Source organism: Microplitis mediator, chromosome 9 (genome assembly GCF_029852145.1).
Source record: "Microplitis mediator isolate UGA2020A chromosome 9, iyMicMedi2.1, whole genome shotgun sequence".
NCBI classification, from domain to species: Eukaryota; Metazoa; Arthropoda; class Insecta; order Hymenoptera; family Braconidae; genus Microplitis; species Microplitis mediator.
In genome coordinates, this window is record NC_079977.1 from 5,822,667 (window position 1) to 5,840,473 (window position 17,807).

Here is a 17,807-nt window from a genome sequence, read left to right on the forward strand (position 1 = left end):
TTAAATACAAACAAATCCTTCTATCAGTGTGATTTCATATATTTCCGTATAACTTCAATATGTTATTTATATATGAAAACAAATAAGAATACATATATAATTCCTCATTATATGGCACGATATATGTACCATGTATTTAACTTTATAAATTTTTGTATATTTTTCGATATATCGAACCATATAAGTCTCCCCATATATGTAAAAATAAATCAAATCTATTATTTTCTGTCTTCCTCTCTGTGTTATAAAATTCAAACATTGTGTTCAGAATATATATATGTTTGCTAGCTTACAAATTTACATATATAATTATCAACATATGTAATACATATATGTGCTAACTTATAAGTTTACATATCTGATTATAAATATATAAAATATATGTATTAACTTATAAACTTACGTATATAATTAATTACATTAAAACTTACTATATTATATATATAAGAAAATATATATCGTTTTTTGCCACTTATATGGTCCCATATTGATTATATATTTTTCCATATATATTTATCATATATGGTATTTTCATGCGAGAAAAGACAAATTAAAAAAATAAATTCTCGTCGTTGTTTATTTATAAAAATTGGGAATTATTTTTATCTTTTGCTAAATAGTTAACCCGTGTTTAACATAATGAAAGTCTTAAATATTATTATAATAATCATCATTTTTAGCTTTTATTTCATTATAATCTTTATTTATTTATTTAGAAAGCAAGAAGTAACGCTTTGATTTCCGGTGAAGAAGATCACGAGAATTGTAATTCGTGTGAAACATTGAAAGCAAGATAAACCTGTCTATATTCACTCACAACATTTAGTTTCTTTTTTTATCTTTTATACAAGTAATTGCATCTGCTGTGTAACACGATTAAGGAACCGGGTTTTCTTCATGCTGAATGTAACTACCGATTGTTAGAATATCACTAACGGCAGCATTTATGACCTTCAATCATGTGATGCTAAATCTTTCATATTTCCATAAGTCATGTCCTCAATTTATGTACTAATTATATTTATAAACAGTGTTAATTTAATTAATAAATAATAATTGCAACCTACTTTAAAAACTAACGAACGATCCATCACCACAAATGGGGTTCACAAATATATGATTACAGCATTTACAGTAAGTGTTTTTTTAAGGAACTTAGAAAAAATTTGGTTGAAAACATTTAGAAAAGTGAAGAAATAGATGAAAATTTCAGTTTTATGGAATTTACACACAGACACAACAGTATCAGAAAAGAGGATCATAGATATTATTACACTGAAAAAAAGACCGGTGTGTCCCTGTTATCCCGGTTGAATTTAACACCGAAAACGGTGTTAAATTTTTTTCTGGTGTAGTGTTTAAAAAAGTAGTTCTATTTTTTTAGTATCAGAAGTCGAATTGAATTTCAAATACAAAAAAAAATTTATTGTTTCATAATAATGATACGACAGATTCACGAATTTATGAAGAAATCCGAAGAGTATTTGTCCCCTCTCTTAAAACGAATCAGTGAAAAGTACTGCAATTAGTAAAAATTTATTACACAAATAGTCCCAACTTTTTCAGTAGTTCAATCAGTGATATACTTGGGACTGATTCGCAGTGAATATTCAATGATTTGTAGTACTTTTCACTGATTCATTTTAAGAAAGCACAATGACATATTAATGTTACTGTATAAAATATAGGAAACAGATTTTTGATTCAAGTCTCGTTACAAACTAAATCAGCAAAAAAAAAAATGAAATTTATCAATGATTAATTTATCATCTTTGTCAGTTATTACCTAATGAATAACATCAGATATAGTAAAAATAATTATAAAATTGTTACTGAATATTTAATTTGGTAAGTGATAAAAAATTTATGCGTTTGTTCAGTTTAATAAACGAGACATTGCTTATTTTATAGGTGATAAAATTGTTGTTATCTCAATTAACAATAATTTCGTAATTTTAATGAGATATTATTATTATTATTTTCTCTCTAAACATGAATAAGTGACATAAGTGAATATTCACTAATTCTGAGTGGCAACCGAACCACTTTTTGAAGTTATTGGTTCGGTTTGCACTTGAAATTAGTGAATATTCACTTATTTTCACTAATTCATGTTTAGAGAGTTTTTCTGTTTTGTAGATCTAAATATACATATATTGACACACTGTAAAAAATCACCGGGGTAAGTCCAAGCGGTGTAGGTGTTAAAATTATCGGTGTTAAATTTACCCCCAGAAGCTGTGTAAAAATAATGCTGCCACCGGTGTAAATATTCTAGACCGGTGTTAAAATATTTTACTTTGTGAATATTTTTACTTACTCGATCACTATACTTGTTCATAATTGATATTTTTTATTAATTTTCATAAAGAACTGACATTTTTTGTGTTTTATAATCTTTAAAGTTAATACTCCAAGCGGACGCAATTGACCCCGCTTTTACACCGGCATTACTCCGCTTTTACACCTGTTACCCCGCTTTTACACCGGTATTACTCCGCTTTTACTCCGGTTACCCCGCTTTAACATCTGTTTTTTTAACACCGGTGTAATTTCATTTTTACACCGGGCAGAGTTAAAACGAGTCCATTTTTAACACCGCTCTTTTTACAGTGCACCCTTGTACTCCGATCTGAGTTAATTTATTCTGCATGTACACCATTTTAACACCGGTAACGTAACACCGCTAAAAAACACCGCTATACCCAATCAACTCCCACGAAAAAATATATACCTGAGCAATAGAGTATATATGTGGCATACCTTTAGTATTGTCGTATGTATGCTTTTTCACTGGGGGAATAAATGATGACTTCAATTATTCTAGTATAAAATAAAAGTCACTTGAGGAAGTAAAGTTCAGAATTAAATTCAGGCTGAGACCTTCATTCCATGAATAAACTTATAAAAATTACAAATACTTATTACCTTTTAATTCATCATAGAACTCCTTACTTCTGTAATAATTAATAATTGTTACTTATGTAAAAAGTTGAAATTATCGTATTCCAATTAGGGAATCTAGTTTAGTTTAAACATACAGTAATTTTGAATTACTGTTTTTTCTATGCCTCCAATTCCAACGGAAATATTTTTTTCTTATATAGATCACCGGAATAAGCAACAAATCTTAAATAAATAATCATTAAATTTTTTTTATTCATTCTTAAAAAGTTTAATTTCAGTGCATAGACTACAAAGTAAGCAGAAATTACTATATGTGTAAAGTAAACAGAAACCGCTATGGGAATACGATAATTTATACTTTTGACATGAGTAATAATTGCTAGCATAAATAAACAGTTTAATATTTTAAACTTATTTATTGTTATGAAAATATACTGTACTACATAAAATTGAATAATCGCAAACATATAGTATCTATTTTTTTGAACCCACAAATGTGTACTGATTACTGCCTATACTATTATAATTATTAAATTTTATGTAATAATAAATAGGGAACGATTAATTTTACAGTTTAAAATTGAGTTTTAGTTTAATTGACCACAAAATATCTTATTTGAAACTATAAAACCGCGAAAATAATGTAATTTTTAATGTTTTGGGTATGACGCGATGTTTTGCTACGCGATACTTTAATTTTTTAAGTCTATTTTTTTTGTAAGTACGTAAAATAGATGTATACACTAGTGATGCCAGAACGTGGGATTTTTTTACCCTCTCCTGCCATTTCACTCCATGGTATTTCACCACGGGAAGGCGCAAAAAAAACCCACGTTCTGGCATCACTGAAAAAATGTATTTTTTTGGCGCAAAAAATTTTTTGCATTATGAATTAAAGACGAAAATTTTCTTAGAGCGAGAAAAAATTTTTTCTATGTAGATAGGGGAGAAGGGGGCAAGGTAGGTCCCTGGGGGCAAAGTAAGTCCCTTCAAATCTTTAAAACTTCAAAAATTAGAGGGCAAAGTGGGCTTCTCAAAATTATCTATACGTCAATAAATTTAGACGGATAATAAGCTTATCAAAATTTCTTATGTAATGAGGACTAAAATAGACCACCAAAACTGTTCATTAAATATAATTTATTAAGAAAGTTTAAGATAATAAAATTACGTTTTAAAGTTATATCGCAGCAGACTATTAAAATGATTTTTTATATTATTAAATTACAATTGTTTTATAGTTATTTGCAAATATCACACGTGTAAAGAATAAAAAATATTAAATTCGAAATTTTTGGGAGGGCCCGCTTTGCCCCTAATTTTCGATTTTTCCATTTTAATAGACGCAGCATAATGAAGTGAAAATAAGTATCAAGGGTCTAAAAAGAAGTAAACGCGTAAAAATAATTAATGATAATATAATTATTTTCCTTAAGAGGCCCAGTTTGCCCCCTCTCCCCTATTGTTAAATTTGATGATAATTCGACAAAAAATAAAATCCGGGATCGAATTATTCATCAATGAAAGTAAAATTTTTAAAGAATTTTTAATAACATTTTCATTTTTAACATGCAGTTAAAATATTTGTCATAAAAATTAAAAAAGTAACAACTTTCATTTGTAAATAAGATGTAATAACCGAGTGTATACATATTCGGGTGGGTTGAGTTAAATGATTCAGCCGGTTCACTTTCACCTCCTACGCATACCCTGGCGATTCTCTTTTCTATCGTCTTTCTCCTTTATAATCTGCTGATTCAGAGCATAGAAAAGGAGCTCAGGGTCACTCTTCTACTTAAATTTAATTTGAATTGCCAACCTACTGATTGGCTTGTTCCAAGACTATACAGTCTTCCTGTGAAGGAGATTCCTTGAATTTTTTTATCTTTTTACATTATTCTTTAACTTCTCTTTATCCTCCATTCTCATTCACTCACTTTCACCGGGTTGCCTTCTGCATCCGGTATCGCGGTACTCATGTTCTCGATCCTACGACCTACATCATTTTATGTTCTTTAAATCACCATCTTCAAACTGTTCATAATTCATTAATTAAAATACTGATATTATTTGAGTAATATTAATAAATACGTAACATATAAATCATTATTTTCTCATATTAAATTTAAATTTCAGAACCCATTAAAAATATCAATGACCTCAAACATTACATTTTAAAATAAAAATATTTATATATACATATTTATTCTAATATCCTAGAATTATAATATATTAGTATAAATACTTATTTCTTACAGTAAATAAATGTCAAAAAAAATTAAATCCATAACTAATTTGAAATAATTGTTTTTTAAGTTCAATAGTAATTCATTTTTAAAGTAACATAAAATATATGACTTATTAGTAATAAAATTTTTAAACAATTCTATATATATAAAAAATGTTTGTTTCTAATTTATAATGCAAAAAAAACATATATATACACAGAAAAAAAGGATTTGTTGACACAAAAAATTTATTACTTACACCAAGAAATTTTTTGCATTATAAATTAGAAACAAACATTTTTTCTAGTCGTAAAGAAATATTTTTTTTCACTTCCTAATGCGAAATGTTTCTTACACCAAAAAATCCTCTTTTTCTATGTCTATATATATTAGCAAAAAATTTTCCTATTCTAGAAATTTACTTTTTCTCGAAAGATATTCTGACTGTTCTTAGGATGACATTTAAGCATGCGTGTATAACCCTTTCATATATCTTTTGAACAAATCAAAAAATTAAAATGGTTCAAATTTCCACAAAGGTAATATAATTCAGTTGTTTTTGAGAATTGTGAAAGAAAACTCAGCAAAAAATTGTTTTTTTCTTATACTTCTTATACTTTAACAGTGTATTTTTGGTTCAGTAACCATACTTGATACGAAAGTTCAAATATGTTTTAATAATAAGCTCTATTGACATCGTTGCAAAAGCCGTCTTGATTGTTCAATTAGTTTTTGAAATATTTTCACCTACAAATTTGAAAAGAACCCAAGAATTCTCCAATTTAGATGAAAATCCCAAAAAATACTAATCGAATCAATCTCAAAATTAAATCAGATGTAATTTCAGGACGTCCTTTGTTGTCAAATACATACACAGTTGAAAAATTTGTGTTAAATTTAACACGAATTACATGTCCCAAACGTTCCACTCAGTTTTTTGTGTTAATTTAACACATTGTACTTGTGTCAAACAATAATACAGGTTTAAAACGGGATCATATAACACATTCAACTTTAGTTAAATTTACACTTGATGGTATCAAACAATTGACACAAAATTTTTAAGCATTGAATTTTTATACACAAGAACTCAAAATTTTCAACTGTGTAATCTTATCAGAGTAAATTACTTGACTTGAATGATTACACAGAAAGAAGAATTTCTTGGCGCAAAGTATTTTTACTCACCCCAAGAATTTTTTAAATTATAAATTGAAATAAAAAATTTTTTTGGGACGAGAAAAAATTTATTGCGCCAAAGAATTGATTTTTTCTGTGTGCAACTGATGATAAAAAATTTCTCAAAAACAAAATTTGTAGCTCAATTTTACAAGAGCGCTCAAACTAATTTCCTTTTATAAATATATATGTCCCTCTATGATTATTTATTTATAATTTTCTACGATCACTCAATTTCTTTCCTCAGATATTTAATATAACATATTAAACTAATCTCAAAAATTCAACAGTATTATAGTTGTTATACTTCTGTCATTAAACGACGAACCTGTTCTTCATTTTTTTTGATGGATCATGAAATTCTTACTCTACTAACATTGTATAAACTTTCAATATTTTAGAGGGCAGCGATCAATCAGATTCTCATCAAACAAATATTTTTATCTCGAACCTATCATTCCCCTATCTCTTTGACGAATAAAATGTATGTATATTGTGTAGGTTGTTAAGTACGTCACGTGTACTTTCTAAGAACGCTGGACTCTTTTCACCTAATGGAATTCGATCAACAGCGTCTGATGTCCGAAGATTATAGTCTTCATCAAGTTGCTTTCGCCGATTGCATCCGGAATCTACTGCAACTACAGAGTATTATATGGTCAGTCAGATTCCTTTGAGATAATGTTGATATAAACAGGATATTGATAAAACAATACTTCGTACAAACTATTCCATCTCTTTCAACCATTTGATTTACAAGGATTTTTATTTCCAAACCCACATTCTTTAACTAAATAATTGAGTTTTCTTTTCAAGTTATATTCAATACGATTTTTTTAAAATTTGAATCATTTTATATTGAGGTATAATTAAATTGTATTAAATTATTTCAATATAAATTGCTTTAAACATTTTATTTACTACATCTTATATACATTACAAGCTGTAAATTATCGAACCAGTAACATACACACATTCATGGTTTATAGCTCGCGGCATAATTGCATGAACATACGGACACCAGAGACTCGGCCAATGGAACGTTCCAAATACTTCTCGTTGCACGTCGCGAGTAATGAGTTCGGGAATTTTATTACTCCACCCTTCTTATTTGCTTTTATATATTTTTTATATACATATATGTCTATACACATTAGACTGTCTCAAATTAAGCAACTATTTTTTTTTTTTTGAAGAACTTTGAAAAATCGAAAGGGTATCTCAAAATATGGTGACAGTTAAAATTTGAGCTGTTAATATTGATATTTAGTGGTGGCAGTTGATAATTTTCGATTTTTCATTTAGTAACATGGTAAAAAATACATAACTTCCGAAAAAATCGAGATACAAAAAATCTTTGTTCAAACATTTTGTAGCAAATTTACTGATCTACAAAAAAGGTCTTCTATGACATTTGCATAAATTCAACTATTCACAAGATATCCGACGTCAAAGTTTGGTACAATTCGAAGAACTTGTTTTTGCTCGTTCTGAATTATATACCATGTCAACTAATGAGAATTCAGAAATTCTCATTACCGTTTTTTGTAGGAAATTAAATGCTCTACAACAAAAATCTCTTATTATTTTTTGATAAATCCATCTGTTCAAAAGTTATTGGAGCTTAAAGTCAAGTTAGAGTAAATTTCGAGATCTTTTTACTTTTCCGGCGAAACTATCGGACTTATCGTAAAATGTCATGGAATCTTTTTTGTAGACAATTTTATTTCCTACAAATTATCTCTGAAAAATTTTTTTCAAATTCTGCATTCTCTTCTAGTTATTTCGATTAAAATGCCAAGCTCCTAAAAAAGTAGTGTTCTGATCGATTTTAAGAGCTTGGCATTAAAATGGAAATAACTAGAAGAAAAAATTCTTATAAATTTATTTATGTTATTTTCATGGTTATAAGGGACAACATAATTAACTATTGAAAATTCACTGGCCGGGGCAAGTTGTCCCATGACCAAAAAAATTGAAATTTAATTTTTTTTTTTATTTTCAAAGGGGGGAGGGCAACTCTATATTTTTGACTGAATAAAGTTTGAAAAGTCTGTGTCAAAAAATAATGGAATCAATAAAAAAGTAAATTTTTAACATAAACGATTTAATTATTTATTTATGTGAAGTAAAAATAAATAATGATAATAATTATTTCTGTCGACAGATATTAAAAATTCAGTGATGACTAAAATTATTTTTTTATGATCTCAAGTATATGTACATCTCGTTTAAATTTGTGGTTGAAATACACGAGTCGATTTCAAAAGGTTCCTTTCGTGTTCCACTGACCTCTTGATGAAAGAACATTTTAAATCATATATAATAAAGACAATTTTTTCGGCGAATTTTTATTTGTTAATACTGATAATCAACTAATACATTTGTGTTAGAAAAAAAAAAAAAAGATAAAGTTTGTAGCACAATCTGGTCTACTAACCCAATGATTAAAAAACATATATCACAGAATTATAGAGACAGTGAAATTAGAACAGAAAAAAAAAATCTGTAACTGATTGAGTTCAATATCCGGAAAATTAATTGAAAAATGCTTTCTCATTTATTCCAAGTCATATATTTCAAAAAATCATTTTTGTATATAATGTGAGTAAAAAATTGTTCATACAATTTATTGGAAAAAAGATTTGAAATATTTTTCTTTTCATTATAACGAAAAAAGTATAACAGAAAAAAAATTTCCCATTTGTTAATTTGATTCATGAAAAAAAAAAACGGTTGAGAAGAAATCACCCAGATTCGATTCTATGTGAATGGAGATTAGAAATTTTTTTTTATCCTCTAAATACTACAAGACATGTATATATATAGAGCACTTGCATTGTTGATGAAGCTAATTTAAAGACACGGTGGACATGATTTAATATCGTTCAGTTGCGGTATTAAGTATATCGTGTTCAGTGAGAAAAATCGTGACGCCTTGACGCGCACACTACTATTACATTGAATTGAGTGTATGCTGAGTATGAGTGTATAGTGTACTGGGGATTTTGCAAATGCCGTATGGCTGCGAGGAGAAAGTTCCAAAGCCAGGAAGTGAAGTAGGCCACGACTTTGACTGTTTACAAGGTCCACACGAGTTTACTTGGTGCCTGAAGAAGTGACGTCGGCTGGAATAACAACAGATAATACAATCAATGCTGGCTCTAGTAACAATTGTTACTAGTTAATTTATTTATATAAATGCAAATAAAAAAAAATTTAATTTATTTTTATATATATTTGTATGCTCAATATGCTTATGTCTATTCAACTTATTAATTAATGATTTGAATAAAAAATATTCAAATATGTATATATTAGGGTGCGTCATTTCGGAGCAACATTTTTTTTTAAGTGCATGTGGAAAAAACCATAGTTCAACACAAAAACAATTTTCGCGCAAGAAAAAAAATTCTATGTCGATTACAGATCTAGCTCATTGAAAAATTCGAATTCTCATTTAAATAACACGGGAAAATTTTTTTCTTTAATTTGAGTATTTTTAACTCGTTAACAAATCAATAGATTAAATAGACAAATACATATTTTTGCAGGAAAAATTGAACGCTCTACAAAAACGGTCTCACATCATTTTTTGATAAATCCATCTGTTCAAAAGTTATTAGAGCTCGAAGTAAAGTTGACGATCTTTTCACTTTTCCGGCGAAAATATCAGACTTAGCACAAAATGTTATGGATTCTTTTTTGTTGACAATTTTATTATCTAAAAATTATTATCAGTAAAGTTTTTTCAAATTCCGCATTGTTTTCTAGTTATTTTCATTTCAATGTCGAGCACTTGAAATCGATCAGAACACTACTTTTTTAAGAGCTTGGAATTAAAATGAAAATAACTATATATATATCTATCTATTGGTTACTATTCAGTTTATTAATAATGATGTTTATAATTTGGGTGGTCTTATAAAAATTATTATTTATTTTTACTAAAAAAATACATGCATCCATAGAAAAAAAATGTCACCTGGTAGCCAGAAATGGCATGCGAGTTCTTATCAAAATTTACACAATTTTGAGTAAAATTGTAAATATTTTGAAAACGTACACATGTGAAAAAATTGTAAATATAAAAAATATATGATGAATATGTGATATTATATAAAAGCAAAATTATTATATGATGTTATATATATTTGTTAGCATGATAGTTATATTTTACATAACATCATATAACAATATGAAAAATATATACGTAGATAATATATGATATCGAAATATATTTTTATATATTGATAAATGCAATCTGTATATTTTTTTTACATATAACACTTTTTCATACGAGTATTTAACGAATTTCAATAAGATGTATTAAAATTCGTAAATCCAATTAATAGTGTCCCTATTAAAATACCTGAATGTTTTATCCCCAATTAAACTCATTAATAAGTAACCGCAATATATTTAAATGGGAGTAAATGCTTAAATATTCAAAATTAAGAGGACTGAATTTTGAATACTTAATCATTTTACTCCCATTTAATAGTTCGCCTCGAAATCTAAATAATCATTTAAACAGGAAGTCAAAAAAATTCGTTCAAAACAGATTTCGAAAAAGTTCGACTTATAGAATTTCCAAATTTGACACAAATTAGAAAAGTTGAATTTTTACGAGTAAAAAATATAAAGTTGATTCCGAACTTTGTGGCCGAATTTTCCGTCAAACGGAAACATTTTTAAAACATAATTCTAAAAACGTATATTTACTATATTGTGCCCTCCAATATAAAAAATTTCAAATTATAAATTTTTGAACTTTTTTTAAACGAAGGAAAAATGTAGTAAGAATAAATTTTAAAAATTGTTTCAAAAACGTTCTCATCATGTTCAAATTAATTCTTCTAAAGTTCTAAGCTCTGTAACAAAGAATGTTCAGGTTGTTTAAGATCGGTGATTTATTTGATATTTAAATTATATATTCATCAATATCATATTTCCAAATGACAATTATTAATTTGTTAAACTTTAGTTCTATGGACACTTGGATAGAGTTTAATGTACTGATCAACATATTCCATGAGACTATAATACAGCGCAATTTTATTTGGACTTTGACGTTTACATAAATTCGTTCAAAGACGCCTGATGAAGTTGAGATTGTCAACAAAACGTTGCGGATTTTGATATAATTTAAATATCAAATAAATCACTGATCTTAAACACCCTGAACATTCATTGTTCTTAATTGCTGAGATCTGAAGATTATCATCGTTCTAAGCTGTCTTAAGTTTATAAATTTTACACACACACGTAGAAAAGAAAATTTTGAGCCAAGAAAATCTTGAGCCAAGAAAATTTGTCTTGGTTACAGAAAATTCGTCTTGGTCAGAGGAATTTTCTACTTTATCCGAGAAACTTGAGTTTTTCAAAATTTTTTTAAATCAAAAATATTTACTTTCAGTCGAAAATTTTTTTTCTGCGCAAGTCAAACATTTTTGGAATTTTTTTATAACAAATTTTCTTCTATCGAATAATTTAAAAATTTATTTTAAATAATTAATTTAAAAAAAAATTACATCTACATACTTTCATAAATTGAAGACTATAACTAATCAACAACATATATACATATAATATATATATGTTATTGATTAGTTATGGTCTTTTCTTTTTCTAGCTTTGATTATTATCAGTATAAATAAATTTAAATAAAATTAATCATAACTTCCTGACTATAAAATTATATGTACGTTACTCAAGGATATGAATGTGATCATTTCTCTTTTCCTACATCTCAATGCACGTGGCCACAGTTGGTACTAGGTCAAGGCTATATACACACTAAACTACTTAACTGTACGTATTTTCTTGATCCATAAAAAATTTTTTACCATAAAAATATATGACTGACGAATACGGCAATTAACTAATAGTTTTTTAAAAAATATAAATTTATCAAAGTTTGATAAATTTTTTTGAGTACAGAAAAATAGAGCCAAAAAAGTTGAATCAATTTATCAATCATCGTCAATTTACTTGTTCTTGTAAATATAACTGGGGATACTTTATATTCTTGATTCATTTCGTGTCTTCATTGACAGTTAATTACAATCGAGAGAACCTGTTGGGTAGTAAATTTACAAAAGAGAACTAAGAATGAAGGAATAACTCGTGCACGCACGTAAGTTATATATAAGACAGAGAAAAAGAAGAAGAGACAGAAGCTTTCGCTTTAAGAGTTTTATCCTCTTTCTTCATACATATTTCCAGTAAATAAAACTTATTCACCTACAGGTACATCTTATGTCTACTAACTATAGTGAGTGATAATCGTAGAGTAGGTCATCGGAACAGTGCCTCTAGCAATCGGCGTTCTTCTCATCTTCTCTTCTTCGTCTTCCACCATCCAACATGTAAGATCACTTCGAGTTAAGTGTCTTCCCGGCTAAGCCGGTTTCTCATTTGTATACATACAACATACATATATGGAAGTTGTTAAAAGACACAATACGGTCTCAAGTGCATCTGAATTTTTACGAAACACTATTAACAAGTGCATTTTTATTGTTCCGGCATTACCTTTATTATTTATTATATAAAAGTAGTATACTTTACTTAGATTTGAAAATTTTGGAAATTCAAAAATCATTATTTTTAAATTTAAATATTAATTAAAAATTACGACGAGAATTTTTTTTTTTTTATTTAATTCAATTATACATAAATTTTTTTTTGAGGCATTCATAAAAAAAAAAATTATATTTTAGGATCATATTTGAAATAAATCCTGCATACAAGACAAATATATGTAATTCAAATTAATTTTTTGAAATTAATTTTAATAGTGATAAATTTAATTAACATCAGACATATTTATTAAAATGCGTTTTTTATGGGAGTTTGTCTGTTAGATTGATAAAAAAAATTTTCTTTTTAGAAGAGAAAGTAAATATTCTTGATTCTAGAAAATTTTTTTGAAATCCTCAATTTTCGCGGGTAAAGTAGAAATCTTTGACCAAGATAAATTCTCTTGGCTCAAGAAAATCTTGACTTGGTTCCCGAAAACGTTTGTTTCCGAAATATTTTTTTGACTCAAGATAACTTTTTTTTCTGTGCATAATATACTTCAATTTTTTTTTGTTTTCAAAGATAATTGTCATTAAAATTAATAAGCTCAACATCAATACCAGAAAAAAAATAAATATCATGATATATAATGAAATATGATTATATATGAATCATGTATGATCATATATCTACACATATGCTACTAATGTGCCCTGGACATTCATTTTTCAAGATGAAAAAACAATGAAAATAATTTAAAATAAATGTTTTATGCATTAATTAAGACCTTGAATTAAGTTTAAATTTGAAAAATTTTTTCTTTAAAGACGTCATTAATTTTTGATAATTGTAAGTTTGTTAAAATAATTATAAATGACAAAATCGAATTTTCAATCAATTTTCGGATTTTTAAAATAATTGTCGTCAGTATTATTGATATTTTTGGAAATCAATTGATTTATGGGCAAATAAAAAATGAATAATTTCAATGAAAAAAATAAAATACACTCATTCAAATTTTACTTCATTACTCTAAGATTCAAAGTAATCAAAAAAAAAAAAAAAAAATGAAGTAAACAAGTTAATTTATAGCCATACTTATATTTAATATTCATGATGACGAATTTGAACTCGTTAGTAACTTGAAAAAATTCCTATTAATTTTAAAGGACAATTTTTATTAATATATAAAGAACTGTTTTTGAGAATGTCTTATACAAAATAAGTATCAAAAAAGACAATAAATTTATTCTAACAAAATTTACATAAATAAAATGTCTTTTTCATGTCTATTTGATCAAAAATTGATGTTAAAAATAATTTTTTCATCGATAAATGTTAATAAATCAGTAATTTATGTAATTGAATACCATGATTTGAGTATGTTTACAACTGATAGATTATCAGTAACACACCTCAACAGGTACTTATTAAGGCGTTTCCTCGGTATATTGAGTATAAGTTGCTAGTAAATATACATCAATCAATATTTTTTATCCGATGGACTATAAATAATCCAATCTATATATCTCGCACATAAATTTCCATGCACTATCAATGAATCAGACATTTCCAAAAATTAACAAATATTTACACATTGATATATATTCATATATATATGGCAGCTGACCTCATTACCTTAATTTAGTCTTATGAGAATGTCCAGAAAGTTCTCAATCAATAATTATTAAAGTCTCAACTTTTCTCTTAAGTTGCCATATATATTTATATATTTGCAATCAGTATAACTCTTGCAGATGTCCATCATATCTTGTCAGTTACTTCAGCTTAAGTGATGCATGACCTCAACCACGTCAATGTCATCACCGACCTAGTAATTTTCATCAAAGAACTTAATCATCAACGAGAATAATCAATTTGTGCTCCCATTTTTAGCAACCATTCGTTAATAATAATCACCTTGCGGTCATTGCACGTGCTGTCTAGCAACTGTCTGACTATTAAATATTTCAACCATAATGTAAATACTAATTTTTAATTAAATTTTTTTGCATCTTGCATTTATTTATATTCAATTAATCGTATAGATGTGTTTCAAATTTTTAGCAAATTAAAAGTTTGTGAAAATTCAAAAACTAATTAATTTAAAAAACTAGAACACTGGTGAATTTACTTCCGGAAAAAAATAGAGAGAGGGATTAATTAACGGCAATTGTACCGGAAGTATTTGATAAATGTTTTAATTTCTTTTTGATTACTTCAATACACGGAAAAAAATGATGCTCAAAATTTTAATAGTTTGTAGTTTATTTTTGACATAAAATTAGTATATTTGTATACTAATATCAAACCAGGATCATTATATACATTGCAAAATGGCTATTATTTATATTAAAATTTGATACATATAGGAGCAAAATTTGTAATTTCGTATATTAAAATTAATATGAAAAAGAATCGACAAATTGGTATCCACTGTTATTATTATTCAAATAAACATAGAAAAATTAAAAAAATGAAGAACTGAAAAATTAGTAAACGTACATATTAATATATAATGATGTAGTATACTAATTTTTCATTTTATTATTCACCACTTATTCGATATATGTATATTATAAATTAATTTATAGTAACGAATAAATAATATTTTATATTAATTATTAGTCAATGGGATAGAATTTATAAAATAAGAGTTAAAAATTTTCGGTATTTTTATGAGCAAAAAAACAATATCTAGTATACTAATTTTTCATTTTATTATTTACCACTTATTCGATTTATGTATATTGTAAATTAATTTATAATGATGAATAAATGATATTTTAAGCTAATATAAGCTAATAATTGATCAGTGATATCGAATTTATAAAATAAAAGTTTGTAACTTTTGCAATTTTCGGCGGGAAAAATCAGTATCTAAGATAGCAATTCTTAATTTGACCAATTATTATACTTTTTAATAGATGTATACCATAAATTAATTAATTTTCACTAATAAGTCACGTATTTATACCTAAAAGTAATAATATTTACTTACTTTTTGAAATAATTGATAGGAGTTTTTAGGAATCTACAAAAATTAGTAAACTACTTTGCATTAAGTACATAATAGTACTAATTATTAATAACGGATTCCACTTTTTACTTTTATTTATTAATTTTCAATATTCTGTTTTTTCCGTGTAGATATCATCAAATAGACAAATCAACAATTAATGAGACATTAGCTTTACATTAGCTTTACATTTATTGAGTGATAAAGTAGATGTCTGAAATAAAATATTTATCATGAGGGCATTTCTGAGTACCGTAGAAACCTCCTCGGTAACAGTCTGTAGAAATAACTGATAGAATTCACACAGTTTCGGATCGGCCGCTAGGCGGCTAAACTGGGAAATTGTTTTTCCTAGTCCAATACTTGTCATATAGGTCTTATAAACCATCGAAAGAGAGTATATAATTAAGATCATACTTCACAGGATCATTTCTGTAGTATATCTTCACATCCTCTCTACTCTATAGTTGAGTCGATACAGCCATGATGACGAGGAATGATCCTCTTCCCTGAGCGTGAGGAAGACTGAGTTTTTGCTCGTAGCCGAAACTCAGTCATCGATGACCGTTCACCCTTCGAACTTTCGGTTCGAAGGGCTTGGGAAGTGGATTTTCTGAGTGGTTATTTAATTACAAATTAATTTCCTTAGTCCGACTTCAACGTCAGACAATCAATTTAACCACCAAAATTTTTATATACAACAGTTTTACAGTTAGAAACTGTTAATTAATAGTTATTCATGTACTTCACAGTTAATTTCAAGTACTGTTTACTAATTTAATGAATTATTTTAGAGCAGAATAAATTGAGCAATGAAATGAAAAACCATGTTTTTTTCAGTTATTTTTCGTAGTTTTAAATAAGGTAAAGTACCCAGTAGTTGAACAGGTTTCAAAGTAAAACGTATTTGACCCTACTTTTAATATATAAAGTAGTAATTATTAATTCAAATTAATGATTTTGATGAAAATATAAACAATTTTGAATTGATTGAAGCGCAAAATAACGCAGATAATTTAATATTTATATTTTGACAACGTTTTTAAAATAGACTATGAAAGGAGTAGTTGAAAACTCAACTCTGATAAGCCGCAGTAGTTGAACACTCCGGGAGCAGTAGTTGAACTAATAAAATATATGGCAATAGGCACACCAAAATTTTTCAACGTTTTATTGAAATATCAAAAGAATTATAATATAATATTGAATAATATTAAAAATAATACTCTGAATACGTAATATGATGATTTAATAATGAGAAATATTTGTATTTAATTTTTTAATTAAATTTTTTATTACTAATGAATTAATTATTATAAACTAAAAACAACACAAAAAATTAACTGTTACCTGAATTGAAAATCATAAATACTTTCATTCATTTATTATAAATATAATTTTTTTATTACAAGGACAGAACAATAATTTAAACATTTAAATCTAAATAGTTTCTTGTTTAATTTTTAAAGTTTTTTGTAAAGTTGTTAACTCGTGAAATTTTATGGATTTAACAAACTTTATTGTAAATTTTACTAATTGTAACGATTCATTCTTTTCAAAACAAGAGTAGACTATTGGATTACATGAAACGTGTTCTTTGTTTATAAAAACATAGCCGCGCTAGGTTTTTTATCGATTATAATTTTTTTAAATAATATATAGTATCTTAGATATCTTCTCAAAATTTTAAAACGTTTTAAATTTGTTCACCTCACGTTGTATTTAAAATTTTCACTTGACTGCATATTATTGAAGATTTTATTTTAGTTGAATCGTAAGATATGTTGAAAAAATTGATACTTATGCTGTATAATTTATAAAAAATTACAAAAAAACATCTGGTCTCTTGGCCGATTTTTGAACTGAGTATCATTAGCGTCATGACTAAAGTCTTGTATTGGACTCACGGCTCAAGTGAAACTTCATCCGCTCTTTTAATTCGGATTACC

The 17,807-nt window shown here is 26.7% G+C and overlaps 1 non-coding gene across 1 annotated transcript; it reads left to right on the forward strand.

Annotated features, from left to right (window-relative positions):
* Positions 1-16,265: 16,265 nt before the first annotated feature.
* Positions 16,266-16,480, forward strand: LOC130675242 (small nucleolar RNA U3). The gene has a single exon (XR_008991247.1). It is a non-coding gene; the product is annotated as a small nucleolar RNA U3 (small nucleolar RNA).
* The last annotated feature ends 1,327 nt before the right edge of the window (positions 16,481-17,807 follow it).